Raw genomic sequence first — 16,155 nt, 5'->3', positions numbered from 1 at the left:
GGAGAACTAAGGCAGAGCTGTCGGGAGTAAGGACTGAGGCGGATCTGCAGGTAAGGAGCCAGACAAAGCTGAAGGGGTGGAGGAATGAGGCGCAGTCAAAGCCCCAGAAGTCCATGGCAGAGGTAGAGCAACGACTGACCAAAGTGGAGACGGAGCTAGGGGGGAGTCCGGTGGAGCCAGAAGGACGACTGTCCCAGGTGGAGCCGAGGGAGTGAAGGAGTCAAGGTGGAGCCATCTGATTGATGAGCCGAGGTGGAGTAATGGGCTCGGAGGCCCAAGGCAGAGCCAAGGGATCATCACACCAAGGTGTGCTGCAGACTGGGAGGCTCAAGGCATTGCAGGAGCTGAACCGAACAAGCAGAGCCGACAACAAGGAACTGGACAGCTTACTTGGAGGAGGAGGGAATGGGAGGCTGGGTGGGACCATCAGAGACAAAGAAGACTTGGAGCTGGGCAGAACCAGCAGAGCAGGAAGTGCCTCATGATCCAGCTCCACTAGTACTCCCACTGACACAGGTATAAACCAGCTCACACAGCTTGTCCGACTAGGAATGGATGACGTTGCAGGCTCTGGCTTCATTGCGGGCATTGGCTTTGGGTCCATGGTGGGCATCAGATCTAACTCTGTATAGGGCGTAGGCTCGACGAAGGACTAGATTGTCTCAGAAGTGTGGACGGGGTGAACTGTCAGCATGATGGGATCGTCCTCCCACTCACCGATAGTACTGGGGATTCACATTGATGAAGTACCCAGTCCACATACTCGATAAATGTCCCTCGAGGATCATCTTCAAGCAGGCGAGCCTTTGTTTGGGCATTTACTGGTGCTCGGAAAAATACACAGAGGCTGTCGTCATCTGAGCTAACTAGATTGACCCGACCTATAAAGCTCTCTGTGTGAGAGTAGGAGGATCTGTACCACTGCTAGATCCATTTTATAATAAATCCTTTCTTCAGTCTGGTGTTCTGTCACAGCTGAGCAGAGGATGAAGATGAGGTGAGGTGAAGTGGATCTAAAATGCTGCGCACTTTATTCAACAAAACTCCAAAACAGGAAGGCAATGCATCGGTGTGCACAAGCACAGAAAACAACAGACAAACAGTGACAGAGCTGCAGGCATTAAATACACAGAGAACTAATGAGGAACAGGTGTGTGTAATCCATGAACAATGAGTAACCATGACAACCAAAAAACTAAAAAAGTGGGAACAAAGGAAACCGGAAAAAATGATCTACAAATTAAAAGTCCATGAAAAATAAACAGAAAACACACAGATTGTGACAGTAACAATACTTTGTTTATGCCACAGGCCTGTCTGATTGATACTGTAACTATGGTAGACAGGTTAGGAATGGTCCCTTGCAGCAGAAGTCCCCTTCGGCACAGGGTTAAGGGGGTGGTTTTCAGCCCACAGACAGGCTTTCTTTTTCTTCTGATCAGAATTCCTCTTGTGCTTCCTACTCAACAACAATATTATGACCAATACCAGAAAACAAATCAGTGGAATAGTGATTCCCAGTGTCAATCCAAACAGGTCTATCGATATTTTGGAATCACCTGAAAAACAAATCAAATGTTAGATTTTTGTTTTTTGGAAAAGACAAAGATTTGCTGTTTTGTATGTACATTAGATTTATGGTTGAATGTTCTGTGTTTTTTTTTCTTTTCTTTTGAATACCACACATAAAATGTCCCTACTACATGACAGATATCACTAAAACAGACTCTGGAAACAGGAAAAAAAGAAAACCACCCGATATCTCCGATATATAACTCTAATATCTTTTTACGTACTTGGGTTTGCCATGGGGGTCAAGGTTTGGTTGGTTAGCATTGTGCAGACATTATGTAGCTAAAAAGTCTGTTTCCACAATTATGGCCATTTAAAAGTCACCTTATATTTAGTTTCAGTTGTTTTTTGGGTTTTTTTTTTTTTTCTTACAAGCAAAATATAATTACAGATATTCGATTATATTATAACGGCTGTTTTACTGGTGCAGGAGGGTCCTTAAAAGCACAAGAAGGACATATTTAATCTAACTAAAACCTACCCCTAAAATTAGAGGAAATTATAAGTTGATTTAAATGGTGTTCAAGCCTGATCCTAACATTACCCCTAACCCTAAAATCATATTGGCTGATAGGGATGTTGTTCCAGGAACATGTCCAACTTGGTGAAAACATGGTCACTATGTGGTTGAAGGGATTTGAGCAGGCTAATTCAGTGACTACATCTTAGTGGAAATTGTCAAAAAGGCTCAAATTGCTTAGTATGAAGACATGTTAGTTTCTAGATAGTTACCTTCAGTGTGAACATGGACAGAGAGCTCTCCAGATTTATCTGAAGCAAATTTCTTCCAGTTGTTAGCAGTTGGAAGCCACTCCTCTACCTGACAGTAGTATTGCCCCACATCAGTGGGGTTGATCTGTGGCACAGTCAGTTTGTAGTGTGTGGCAAGTGGTCGTCCAAACACCAGATTTTTATCATTAATTGCACTGTGTAAGGTACCGTCACGCCTGGCAGTGAATATAGTGACTGGTCCTTCCTCCTGAACCTTGAACCAGGTGACCTCAAAGGCAGAATTATCACTGGACTGTGAGTCAATGACACAGTCGACGGTGAACCCAGCCTGATGTTTGGTAAGGTTGAGCATATTGTTCCCCTTCTTAACATGCAGATTACTTTCTGTTTAAATAAACATAACATCAAAGAACAAGATTACTTTTTGTCTGAATTACTTAATTTACATAAATCCATACATGCAATGATTTGAATAAATCTCTATGATGTTTAAATTTCTGAAAGGTTAAATTTCTGATATTTTTGAAGACATGAAGTTAAAAATGCCTAGGTGGTAACAACTGTCCATGGTAATTCCTAACTATTTTGTTTTGGTGAATTGGTGGCTAATTCATATGAATTTGTACGATCTCATTCATACATTTTTGTACAATATGCTTATTTCCCACAGACGGTTCTGTACGAATTCAGTGAAAAAGCCATTACAATGAAGCAAATGTGTGTTTTATTACCTTTCTCTTTGACAACAAGCTCTGTGGAAACAGACTTTTTCTCTAGGGAATACCAGTCACCAAGAGGATCCTGAAGCCACTCGTCCACCTCACAACGATACTGTCCGCTGTCAGATGTTCTAACCTGATGGACAGTCAACTGGAAGGTCTGTTTCTGTCTTACTTTCATGCAGATTCTCTGGTCCATCTCTAGTCCAGCTGTGGGGCCAAACTTGACAACAGCATCTAGGTCCATAGTTAAGAGCATCTGGGACCCAATCATCCATGTTACCGTGAGACGAGAGGTATCTGTGGTTGTTGTGAGGACTGAGCATTCAATAATAGCATCAGTGTCGGCAGTGGTTTCCATACGAGACTTGAGTTTGGACAGGCTCAACTTGCTCACTGTTGGTAAACATTACAAAGTGAGGAGAAGAGAAAAAACACAAGATATTCAACAAACCGCTGAATCTACAGTTATCTGAATGCTTTATAAAAACAGTGGGCAATATTTTGCACAAAGAGAAAATAGGAATTTTCTAAATTAATAAAAGGAAGTGTTCAAGGAAGTACAAGAGCTCTGGGAAAGGACATTTACAAATGTGCCAACATTTAATTTACATGCATCTATTTTTAAAGGCATTTCATTTAGTTTACTTAATTCTGTTATGTAGTAGTCACTTAAATATGTATTTTGGAATTGTGTTTCACATTAATGCCATTTGTGTTTGTGCTGCCTGAGCCATGGTTTGATAGACCTGGTTTCTATAGTTAATAACAGGGAAAAACTCTGACATACCTACTCATACAGTATTGCTATTTTCTACTGTATTTCTATTTAATAATAATACATAGTAAAAAATTAAATACAAATAATACAGATGGAAGTAACTCTCTGTTCCACTCCACATTAGGTGTCTGTAACTATATGCACTTTCAATACAAAACTAAGCATTTGGTATAATGTGCTTATTGTGTACACTGTCACATGTCTGCTCTGTTTTGTTTAGTTTCTGTGTTCCTATTTGCCTTAGTTCCCTAGTTAGTCTCCTAGTTAATTAATAAGTTAACACCTGTTCCGTTTTTTACCTTGATTACTCTCCCTGTGTATTTTAGCCCCTAGTTTCCTCAGTTCTTTGTTTGTTCCTGCTAAGATAACATGGTTGTGTTCACTATTCTACAGCTATCTCCTGAGTTTTAGATTGCGAATTATAATAAAGACAATGTTTTTGCTCTTACTCCTTCGTTGTGTGCATTCTTAGCACCCAAACCTGACACATACTTGTTTTTTTGGTAAATTTGATAGTTTGCATTTGCTGCTATTGAGGTTGGGGGCAAGACTTTATTTTACCTAAATCATAGTAAGTAGGCTACATGTTGTTAATTAATATTACTCAGTACTTAATTGTTACACTATAACAAGGGCACATTAAAATAAAATAGGACCAGGTTGGGATATGGATAGGATCAGGGGAAAGGTTGGGGTAGAGAGTATAAAGAGTATAAAGACAAGGGTATGTACAAACGTATGACGTAGACTATATCTTCTAAAAGCGGTAATTCACCACTGGCAAAGTAGACTTTCAAGGTGAAGAAAATAAAGAAATCTGTGCTATCTGACTAGAGAAAACGTGTTATCTAGAGAAAAAGAGCTGTTGTCGTCCCTTTTGCCAAATAGGTAGGAAAACATCAACACCCATAATGCACTGAGCATGTTGATGTCCAAGGCCACTCCCAGTCTATTCCTATTGGATAGGCTTGACCATCTTGCTATAGTAAAAAAATACTTCTTGGCAAACTTAGTCAAAATGGTGTCAAATTGTATTGTTCCAGGGTGCAAGAACTGAAAGGGTAAACGTTAAGTGGGAGTGAGTTACTTTCAGTTTCCAGTGAAGGATCCAGCACGTTTGCAGTGGCAAAAGTCTGTAAAGAATCATAAATACGGAGAAAATGCCACAACGGAAAATCTGAAAAACCTCAGTGTAGTCAACATTTCAAACTAAATGACTATGTTTTAGGCCATACGGAGGGGAAAAACTAAAAGGAAGTGCTGTTCAGTCAGTTCCACCCAAAGCGAATCGCTGTTGCATATAGATAAGAAAGCTGTTGCCATAGTGTTCCATTATACCATAATGCTGCCATAAAGAGTGCACCGGGGTGTCCACACTTGCTCCTGGAGGGCCACTGTTTAGCTCCAATTTTCCGCAACACAACTGCATGGAAGTTTCTAGTATGCCTAGTAAGACCTTGACTAACTGGTTCAGGGGTGTCTGACTGGGGTTGGAGCTAAACTCTGCAGGACAGTGGTCCTCAAGGAGCAGGATTGGACACCCCTAGTGTTAACAAAGTACTATACAATTTTCAGTCACAAACAAACTCTTACAATAACGGTTTTGTTAATAACCCTCCGTCAATGTGACTGTCAGTGGATAGGGATACAAAAATGCGTAAGTACATTCTGTAGTTTTCACAAAAGCCCTGGACCTCTCAAAAGTCCATCGAATGATAAATTTTGCTTCATCTGGTGGACTTTTGCTGACAAATAAACAGGAATTTCTCGGCCCAGGTAACACGGAGAAAGAGTAGACGTTCATTTACATATACTACTGACATTGTAACAATTCAAAATGGCATGAAAATTGGCGAACGTACACTTTAATACAACATTGTTTTTTTTAAATTAACAGCTGTATTTACCAGGTTTTTGTACAGTCACAGCCAACGGGTTGGAGTTCTTCATGGCTTTCTGTATGTACTTTTGATAGGCATCAACTTGGCACTGGTACTGTCCTTCTTGTTGCTTGCTGGCTCGTGGCACTATGAGCAAAAGAATTGTGGCTGACGGCTGTGGCTGAACGGATAGCTGATAGTTTCTCTGATCTGCTCCCCAGGAGATTTCTCCAGTGTGGCGTATGGATAAAATGTTCCTTTGTACAGTTGAATTGGGGGGCCGAAACATCCAGCGTACACCCAAAGACACTTTAGGCCCTTTGACTGTACATAGTAATTCTATTGAAGAATTTATAGGCACAGATGTTGTACGACTTTTTAAGGTCACCTTCATTAGAGATTCTGAAAATAAATGTCAGCAGTGATTATTCATACTCTGGTATCGGTATCATGCAGTAGAAATATAAGTAATGACAAAGAATTTATGTCAGCATATCTAGACAGTTTCTCTGATCCTGAGAATAATGTGTGAATATATATCAGTCTTACCAACAGAATTAACTGAAATGGCTTTTTGCTGAGACTGGGTGTTGGCTTTCGTCATCTCTCCATTGCTCTGCACGGTCCATTCAGACACAATGCACCTGTATTCACCACTGTCAGATGTCGCAGATGCACCAATCTCCAGGGTAAAGTTTCCAGCTGGAGAATGGAGTGTTTGAACATGTCTGTTCTGATATCTTGTCCCAATATCTTTCATCACTCCCTCATGGGTCAGACTAATGACATCACTGAAGGAATCCCCTGAGTCTTTCTTGTGTTGCCATGACACTGATAAAGGACCTTTGAATCCCGACACAGAGCAGGTGACCTGTAGTGTATCTCCCTCAGTCACCGAATCCTTCATCACCATGACCACCGTCAGATCACTCTCTGACCAGACAGGCAAATAAACAGGCAATGTCAACAACATATAATTCAAATGTTTTATTTTTATCTGTGTATTTTTAAATGTTATAAATAATAAATATATTTCTCATTACATGGTAGATGTTCTTTAAAAAATGTAATAATTGTTTTTTCCTTTAGAAAAAGAAAATGTACAAAATGTAATCTTTTATACCAGAACACCTCAGCAACTGCATAGCAACACAATAAAGTCCACTTGACTGTAGAGGAGAAATACTGTAGCATTATTTACCTTTGGGTGTGATGTTCACAGTCTCTGGACTGGACAGTTGTTTTTGTATTTTTCTGAAGGTGCCATCATCATTCATGTGTTCCTGCCACACTTCACACTGGTATTGGCCCTGGTCTTCAGTCCTAGCCGAACGGATGGTCAGCAGGTAGTCCGTGTGACTGCTTTTCACTGCTCTCATCTCCGCAGCATTCTCTCTCTCTTTGTAACTGTCAAACACAGTGAGCATTCCAGAAGATCCGATCTGAGCCACGTTCTTCTGGTTCTTCAGCCAAGTCACCGAAAATAAATGACCAAGATTCTGAGCCTTCACACTGCAGTGGATGTCCAGTGTATCTCCCACCTGTAGTGGCCCCTTTGAGGCCTTCATATAGACACTAAATGAATCTACATCAGGGCCCACTTCTGAAACACAAGAAATAGCATGAGATGTACAAAGTTCTCTTACACAATTTCCAGTTTTATGACTGCAGTCGTACCCACACAGTCATTACACCAGATCTAACTTATATACTTTATATCAGTGCTCCTGAACTGACAGTAGATTGCAGGTCTGTTCTGATGGATCAACAGACAGCAGGGAAAATTATGATAAACACCAATAACATAATACTATACTTACTGTATAATCATGCATGGTAAGGAAAAGAAAATAATTATTGTCTAATAATTTTACTATAATTTTACTAAATACTTTAGATCAACTTTAAAAGGGAGGAGAAAATGGTTCTTCTATCTTCTGTTGTTCATGTCAAAAGCTCTGCATCCAAACAAATTCTACAGTATAATGGCACAAATCCATCTGTCATTTGAAAGAAGCTAGACAGGCTGTGTGACAAGACCTCAACAGAAAATTTTGACTCAGGTCACAGGTTCACTTAAAAACAGAAACAAGTTTTTTTTGTACTCTAAATTATTGACAGCAGAGAGCATAAAACTATTGAAATTAAGGAGACATTTAGAAAAATGTGTAGATTTTATATTCTAAACTCTGTTGGGTCACTAGGTGTAAAGTCTGGCTCCTGAAGCAAAACCAGCTGAGAATCTCAGGTTTAAATTAAACAATATAAATCTCACCAATTCGTTTGACCTCCACGTTACATGCTGTGCTGGTTTTGTAGGCAATCTGTGTCCAGGAACGGTCTGGGTCTTGGATCCACTCAATGGCTTTGCAGTAGATCTTCCCCTGGTCTGACTGCTGCAATTGAGACATCTTCAGTCTGTAGGTTGTGTCCTCCACCTTATCCATGCTGATAAGACTTGCGCGGTAGCGATCCTCAAATCCAGCCCCTGGCTTTACAGTCAGATCTTTGTTCAGAGTGATGATTGGTCGGGGGTTCTCATCCTCTTCACTGTGGACAAACCAGGTGACCGACAGATGGGTGTGCTGATAAGTTTCGCTGGAGACCTGACACTCAAGCTGAAGAGGATCACCTTCAGACAAACTCTGGGAGGAAGAGCCAAAGTATGATGCCACCAGGGTGTCCTTAATCACTGTGGATTATTGCATTGAAAACATTAGTAACAAAGAGTGGTCGACCAATATGTGGTTTTTCAATGCCAATACCAATATCTAGAGAGTAACTGATGTCTGATATAATAGTGAATTATATAAATATATGTACAACTTCAGCTTATAGCTGATCATCTTCTATTGGAACGAATGGAAATGTCAATGGATGCTAACAGATGGATTTCTGTAGTTGTAGATCTGCCAATGAAATGTCAATAACCTCAAAATGGACAAATCATCTGATAATCACCAAAACAATCAAGATAAATATCTTACCGTTAAGTGTTGTTCCCGCTTCATAAGTTCCTAAATATTCACCATCTGTGTTTGGGGTGTCACAGAAGAAATCTCCTTCATCTCCTTCCAGCAAATTTTTGATCCTCAAGAGAACTGAAGATCCTGACAACCTCTCAATCTCAATATCTTTTTCCCTTACCCTACTGGAGAACATTGCGTAGGCAAAGTTTTGGTTTTCAGTACTGATTATATTTATATCCACGTTTGATTTCTTGAGCCTAAATTCAAAATTCTGTAAAGATGGGCCTTTAAACCCACTAACATTACAGGATATGGAGATGGGATATCCTTGTACTCGATACAGAGGACCTTCCTGGATCTGGACCAGACGCTGACTGTAGCACAGATCTGTGTGAAAAGTGACATTAGACATTAGCAAATTGTTAGGAAGACTTATTAACTTGCATAAATTAAATCAACTGAAATGTGGAGTGACATTAACTGTGGCAAGATGGTTGACAGCCCTGCTGAAAAATCCAGCATAAACCAGCATGAATTTCAGGCTGGTTAGTGCTGGTATAGTCCTGGTTCAGCTGATGGACCAGCATAGTCATGCTGTTCTCAAGCAAAACGGAGCTGGTGAAGCTGGTTCATCAGCATGATCTTGCGGGGTTTGATTGTGAGTAGACCAGCTGCCTGTATGCAAGCAGTGCTTTGGGACAAGCATTGTTTTTGCTTGCTTATTTCTATATTTAACACATTAATGATGAAAAGGAAAAAAAATATGATTTAACATATGACTGACAAAACTACGCCTGAAGCCCTGAACCGCATGGTGAAAAAAAAAAACAACTTGGTGGGGAGGGAAAAAAAACGAAAACATATCTCGTTATTTCAACATATTAAGTCGTTATTTCGAGATATTAAGTCGTTATTACGACATAATATCTCGTTATTTCAAGATATTAAGTTATTAATAAGTAAGTATATTATTTCAACATAAGTGTAATAAAAGACACACACTATTCAACCTCTTCAGTGGTGCAACAGTAACGGGTAGGTTTACAATTCTAGCGTTTACTGCAATCACCGCGGTTTTGAATCCGCCTTTTGCCGAGTTCGCTCTTCTCTATTTTCCCATCACATATCAGAAAGGCATTTATTTTCAATACGAATGAAAATAATGTTCTAAAAGTGGAAATAATCTGCCTAACGAGTGTTTAATAGCATTAAAAGTATTTATTGGGTCGGGTTAGCAGCATGTTCTCTTTCGATATTAGCCTCTAGAGGGCAGAATAAGAATCAATTAAAGAACGCAATAGTTATGTTGACCTACCTTTACAAGTTGGTGCTCCAAAATCCCAGAGGTTTATCATGGGCATTTGCATTCATTCCAGGCTAACCTTTATTGAGGTTAAATTTGTGTAGCCCATAGCCCATAGTAGGCTAAATAAAATAATTTACAGTGCAAAAAGCTGTAGATCAGGGGTGTCAAACTTACGGCCCGGTGTCCAATCTGATTTGAATTATAATAAAAAATAGAGATGTACTAGTCCAGGGGCCAAAAACGTGTTTTTTTTTTTTTTTAAATGTTCTTTATTCCGGGCTTGCAAACAAACTGCTTTGTAATAATTTCCCAAAATTTCATTTGTGTATTTACGAAGTCTGTAAACAGGACTTTAACACAGCCACACGCTGAACACGGACACAAAGAGAACAGACGCGCCAGCAGAGAAAATACTGCACCATTCACAAGCTCACTGTTCGCGAAAAATAGGAAGAATAATACAAATATTAAAGTGGGGTTGATATGAATGTATCTCTGAAGGGAACTGTCTTCAGAAAAGTTTTGATGGCTTTTCCTCTTATCTCTGTATAAAGTAGTAAAAAGCGCTGTTTTGTGTATAGCGGTAACCACGGAAACGCTATATCACTGCTGTTCCATTTTCATTCAGTCCGTCTGCTGGTTTTGTTTTGTTATGTAGCAAAATAATTTCACAAAGCTAAAGTCAAACCAGGTTGTTTTGGCTGTTAATCTTGAAATTATTCAATAATTTAAATTAAAAACAACTGCTCATGCTCATGTGCATAACATCTTTGTAGGGATTATGATAAAAATGCAGTGTTTGCTTCTAATATCAAAGAGCTACACATATTTTTTGTTTAAGGCCAGTTTGGCCTGTGAAAAAAGAAACAACAAATAAATTTGCTTTAAAAAAAATCTGCAACCAGTATCAGAATCGGACGATTTGCTTCTAATTGGCCATGAAAAATCAAAATAGGTGCTAATAAAAAATATTAAATAAAGCATTATTTTAAAAATCTAATAGTCTTTTCTCTGTAAAAACGGTTTTCTTGCAAATTAATTTGTTGTTTATATGGTTAATATTAATGCAACTATCAGCGCACTAAGGTTATTATAAAAAAAAGGTAATTCAGCCCGCATATGGTTCATTTTTTCCAATCCGGCCCTCAAACTAAAATGAGTTTGACGCCCCAGATGCTATTTACACTAAGTGAAAATAGCAATATATTTTATTTACACCATGTAAAAGTAGCAGTTCTTTGCAAGAAGTGTAAATAGTAATTAGATGCTGTACATTGTATTGGCAGATACTATTTGCAGCTCAGTATTTTTGTACATTAACAGGATGCAATAATATCATAGAGTGTAAATGATTATATTTATTAAAATTATTAAATGGATGCTGCCTTTTTGGGAGAATAAAAACCCTACCTACACCTTCCCCTAACCCTAACCAATAAACACTTTTAATATTATTAAACACTCGTTCGCAGTTTATTTCCACTTTTAGAACATTATTTTCATTTTATTGAAAATGTATGTGATGAGAAAATAGGAGTGAGCTCTATTATTGGGCGAGCTCGGCAAAATGCGGATTTGACCCCACAGCAATCGCGGTAAAAGCCAAAATCGCAAGCCCTACACACAACTATTGCGCCACTGAATTACAGCTGTCCCTTTTTAAACTTGAGTGGCCCAACCAGACATTGGAGTTAGCGTAAAGAGTTTTTGTTAACAAGGGACGCTATTTGCACTTATTGTAAATAAACTCTTCGTTATAGGCTTGTGAAAAGTTAACAGATAAACTATGAAGCTGGCTGAAAGAGCAATACTGGCAATTAGCACACAACTCTATGGCTATGTAATTGCTAAATAAATTAATTATTAGGCTACATATTAGTAAAATATCCAGTGTTATGAAAACTACATAGAATAAACGTCTATAGGGTATTTATGAGAATGTATGGGCTACACAAATTTAACCTCAATAAAGGTTAGCCTGGAATGAATGCAAATGCCCATGATAAACCTCTGGGATTTTGGAGCACCAACTTGTAACAGTAGGTCAACATAACTATTGCCTTCTTTAATTGATTCTTATTCTGCCCTCTAGTGGCTAATATCGAAAGAGAACATGCTGCTAACCCGACCCAATAAATACTTTTAATGTTATTAAACACTCGTTAGGCAGGTTATTTCCACTTTTAGAACATTATTTTCATTCGTATTGAAAATAAATGCCTTTCTGATATGTGATGGGAAAATAGAGAAGAGCGAACTCGGCAAAAGGCGGATTCGAAACCGCGGTGATCGCAGTAAATGCGAGCCAACCCGTTACTGTTGTGCCACTGAAGACGTTGAATAGTGTGCGTCTTTTATTACACTTGATACACAATAACAAGTTATTATGTTGAAATAATGAGATATTATGTTGAAATAACGACTTAATATCTTGAAATTACGAGATATGTCGTAATAACGACTTATGTCGAAATAACAACTTAATATCTTGAAATAACAAGATATTATGTCGTAATAACGACTTATTATGTTGAAATAATGACTTAATATCTCGAAATAACGACTTAATATGTCGAAATAACGAGATATGTTTTCGTTTTTTTTTCCCTCCCCACCAAGTTTTTTTTTCACCATGCGGTTCAGGGCTTCTGTACAAAACATATGATTTATTGTTATAACTTTGTAAAACAATTAAATTTTGAATAAAGTAAAAATTCAAACTGGTAAAATGTTTCAAAGAATCAAAGGATTTGTCTCCTGTTTCAAAGGACTACAAAAATTGGTTAAAATCAATTAAAAAGAACTTGTGTATATTGCAAAACAAAGCATTTAGAGATAGGAAAACAAATAAAAATGCCAAATAACAGCATAATCATCAGCAGTTCAATAATAGGGGTTATGAGAAGAGCTCTTTCAATGAGATTGCTAATAACAACTTGATAATGGAAGTTCAATTTGAAAGTTCCTATTTTTAAAGATTTTAATGGTCATTTGGGAACTTGTGTGTGGAGATCCAGCTGTCAGTCACTGATTACAAAAAGTGTAGTAAAAGTTGTGTCATTGCAGGAGCATGAAATGTTGTAGTCAATAGTGATAGCATGCATTTTCAACAATTGCTGAAAGACAATTAGATTAATTGTTCAACCAAAATCAAGGGACAAGTGCCCAACTAAAGGAAACACTAATCACCATAATGATGACTTCAAACACACTTCAACAACTTTTATACATGTACCATATGAAGTAAATAAAGCTAAACTAGTTTATAATACATGAACATGAACATGATGATGATGCTTAAACATTCTCTGGTGAAACATCATTGATTTTATTTGCGGTTGATTTCATCTAAGGCTATGAGGCTGTGAATCAGCTGTAGTTGTTCTGTTATCTGCTCGTCTCTTCTCTTTTTTCAGTACTTGTTGTTCCTCTTATCTTCAGTGATTCTGCTTGGACAATCATCGCTTATAGAGTGAATCTACTTTATTTCACAAACTGCAACACTGCTTCAGTGTTACTTTTAGCCTTTATAGATTGGGACCATATAAAAAATGAGCAGTGTTCGTTTAACACTCAGGATTTTGTTATTTACCAATAAACGTAACCTTCAACATGCTTTTTCTCTATTAAATAATAATTTAATATATGAACAATTTAACCATGAACATACTAAGAAACATGATATGTAACACATACACAAGTTTTGTTGTGGTCTTGCTAGGATCATACCAGCACCCAAATACAAAAAGACTTAGTTTTAATGTTGTAGTATGTCCAACAACTCCCCAAATGCTGTTGCGTGTACATGTGCGTGTGTGTGTGTGTGCTTGTTTTTATCACTTCGTGGGGACCGCAACCTGACAGCACACTCACGGTGTGGGGTCCCAAAAAGGTGTGGGGCCATTTTGCTGGACCCCACAAGGATTATCATTGGAATGAATAGAAAACGCTTTGCTGATATGTCTAGTGCAGAAATCTGAGTTTGGCCCACAAGTGATGAAAAAAAAAAAGTGTGTTTAAGTGTGCTAAGATTTTGCTCAGTACTGCCCCCTTAACTCGCTTAATGGTATTGCACTCTCACACACTTACACACACTATAAGCCAATGAAAGGCATGCTTGTTTGTCACGTGGGTCAGTACCAAGACAAGGGGTTACGCACAGCATACAGTACATCTTTTGAAGTGACGTGAAGTGTCGTGATGACGACGTTGGATATCATTGGAGGTCGGAAGGTTCCACGAGGGAAAAATGTCTACGCGGGAATAATCTCTACTCGTTTGGAATATTGAATATAAGGTAATATACCCAATGACATGTTTGTGACACCTATGCTATGAATAATGAAGAAAGCAATAACCTAGATTACGTTAAAAAACATTTGCAGTAACTTCCGTATTTTGTTATAGAAAGTAGATAGGACTAGCTGCTAGCGTTATTATCTTAGTAGCCACTAGCTAACATTTCAACCACCCAAAAGTCCCTAGTTCCTGGGTAAAGTTTCTGCAGTCAAAACGGGCCATTACTATAGCCTTGGCTTTCGTTAGCGTTAGTAGCCGCTAGCTAACATTTAGACAACTCTCTTCTCTGTCACGGTGAAGTGACACACAACCGCGTGGGCGCCTCGTCTCATTCGCTCCGGTTAGTGTTTTTATCTTATTAGCCGCTAGTTAGCATTATTGTCTTACTAGCCGCAAGCTAGCATTATAACTGTAGCTTACTGTCTGCCTGCTAGTGTTATTAGCTCACTGCTCACTACCTAGCTAGGGTCTAACATTATTAACTATGGAGCTATTGAAAAAATGATTGCTCATAAAGACCCTGTGTCATTTCAAAACCAGAATATATGGTTAAACAGTAGCTCCATAAAAAAATGCTTGTAATTTTTTTTGATGGCACAAAGGTTGTTGGCCAGGGAATTAAGGCCATCTAGAAAAAAATAGCCAACTCAATTTCATGTCACAGCCCATAAAAAAAAAAACACACACACACACACACTTGTGTTAGTTACTTTGTGAGGCCCCATGACTGGGACATCACTTGTGGGATCCACCCTTTCTAGAAGAGGTACGCTTCTTAAAAAAAAATCACTCAAGATCAGAACACATTCATAAACACAAATCTTACTTGATAATCTGAAAATTAAGAACTTTTGCACAAGTGGGCTGTCACATGAAATTGGCAGTTTCTCTTAAAAGCACCAATTAAATGCAATGTGAAGTGAAATCACATTTACAACATGGCACTTCACAAAATCTGCAAGTCACTAAAATTATTGTGCCAATATGTGTGACAAAATTTTCTAAAGTAGAAAATTATCATATTTTCATCGTTACCTTTTGTCACAATATACACCCTGGAAATTAAAATAAATTAAACCTAAATTTTGCCAGCTGTATTTAATTAGTAAAAATACCTGGTTTGGATAAGTGATCAGTCCCTTAGAGTAACCAATATAAAATTGCTCAGGTACAACCAGATCACACACCATTCTAATTTTTTTTTTTTTTTTTTTTTTTACTTTTTCCGTACAAGTGGACAAGCATTAATGTCAATCCCTGATGATTCAGATTATTGCAGAGGTCTTTAAACAGTTGTACAGAAAAAAAAAGATGTTTTAAGAAAAACATTTGGGTGATTTGAGGATGGTCATTCTGTGAGTCACATCAGATTAAATGGTTCAACTGTGCAAAAATCATATTTAACAAGTTCTTTGTCAACAGGTTTGAAGTAATTGCCCTGGCAATGCAGATGGACAAGGTAAGTACAGTTCAAGTAGTAGCCATATTGAGTAGTTGAATGACACTGGAGTTATTTGTTTGATAATTTGAAAGGGCCCTACAAACCTGGGACTGAGTTTTCTGCATGGAAGCCTTAGCCGGAGGTCTCTAGTGGACAGCCAAACCCATTGTCCCACGGCGTACTGGGGATTGGGACGTCGGTGACGATTGGCCTGCATCTCCTGCCTTCTTACGGCGCGTTGTAAGTGCTGATGAGCTTGGTCCCAGGTTTCCTCGCTTCTTTGCATCCATTCAGTGACAGATGGTAGATTGGATGGTTCCCAAGACAAAGGAAATAATGGAGGCTGGAAGCCCAAGATGCATTGAAAGGGCATGACACCAGTGGCAGGTTTCTGTAGGGAGTTTTGGGCATACTCCGCCCAGAGCAGATAACGACTTCAGTCCGTCTGGTTGCGTT

Source organism: Ctenopharyngodon idella, chromosome 9 (assembly GCF_019924925.1).
Source record: "Ctenopharyngodon idella isolate HZGC_01 chromosome 9, HZGC01, whole genome shotgun sequence".
Lineage (NCBI taxonomy): Eukaryota > Metazoa > Chordata > Actinopteri > Cypriniformes > Xenocyprididae > Ctenopharyngodon > Ctenopharyngodon idella.
Note: the sequence above shows the minus strand (reverse complement) of the source record.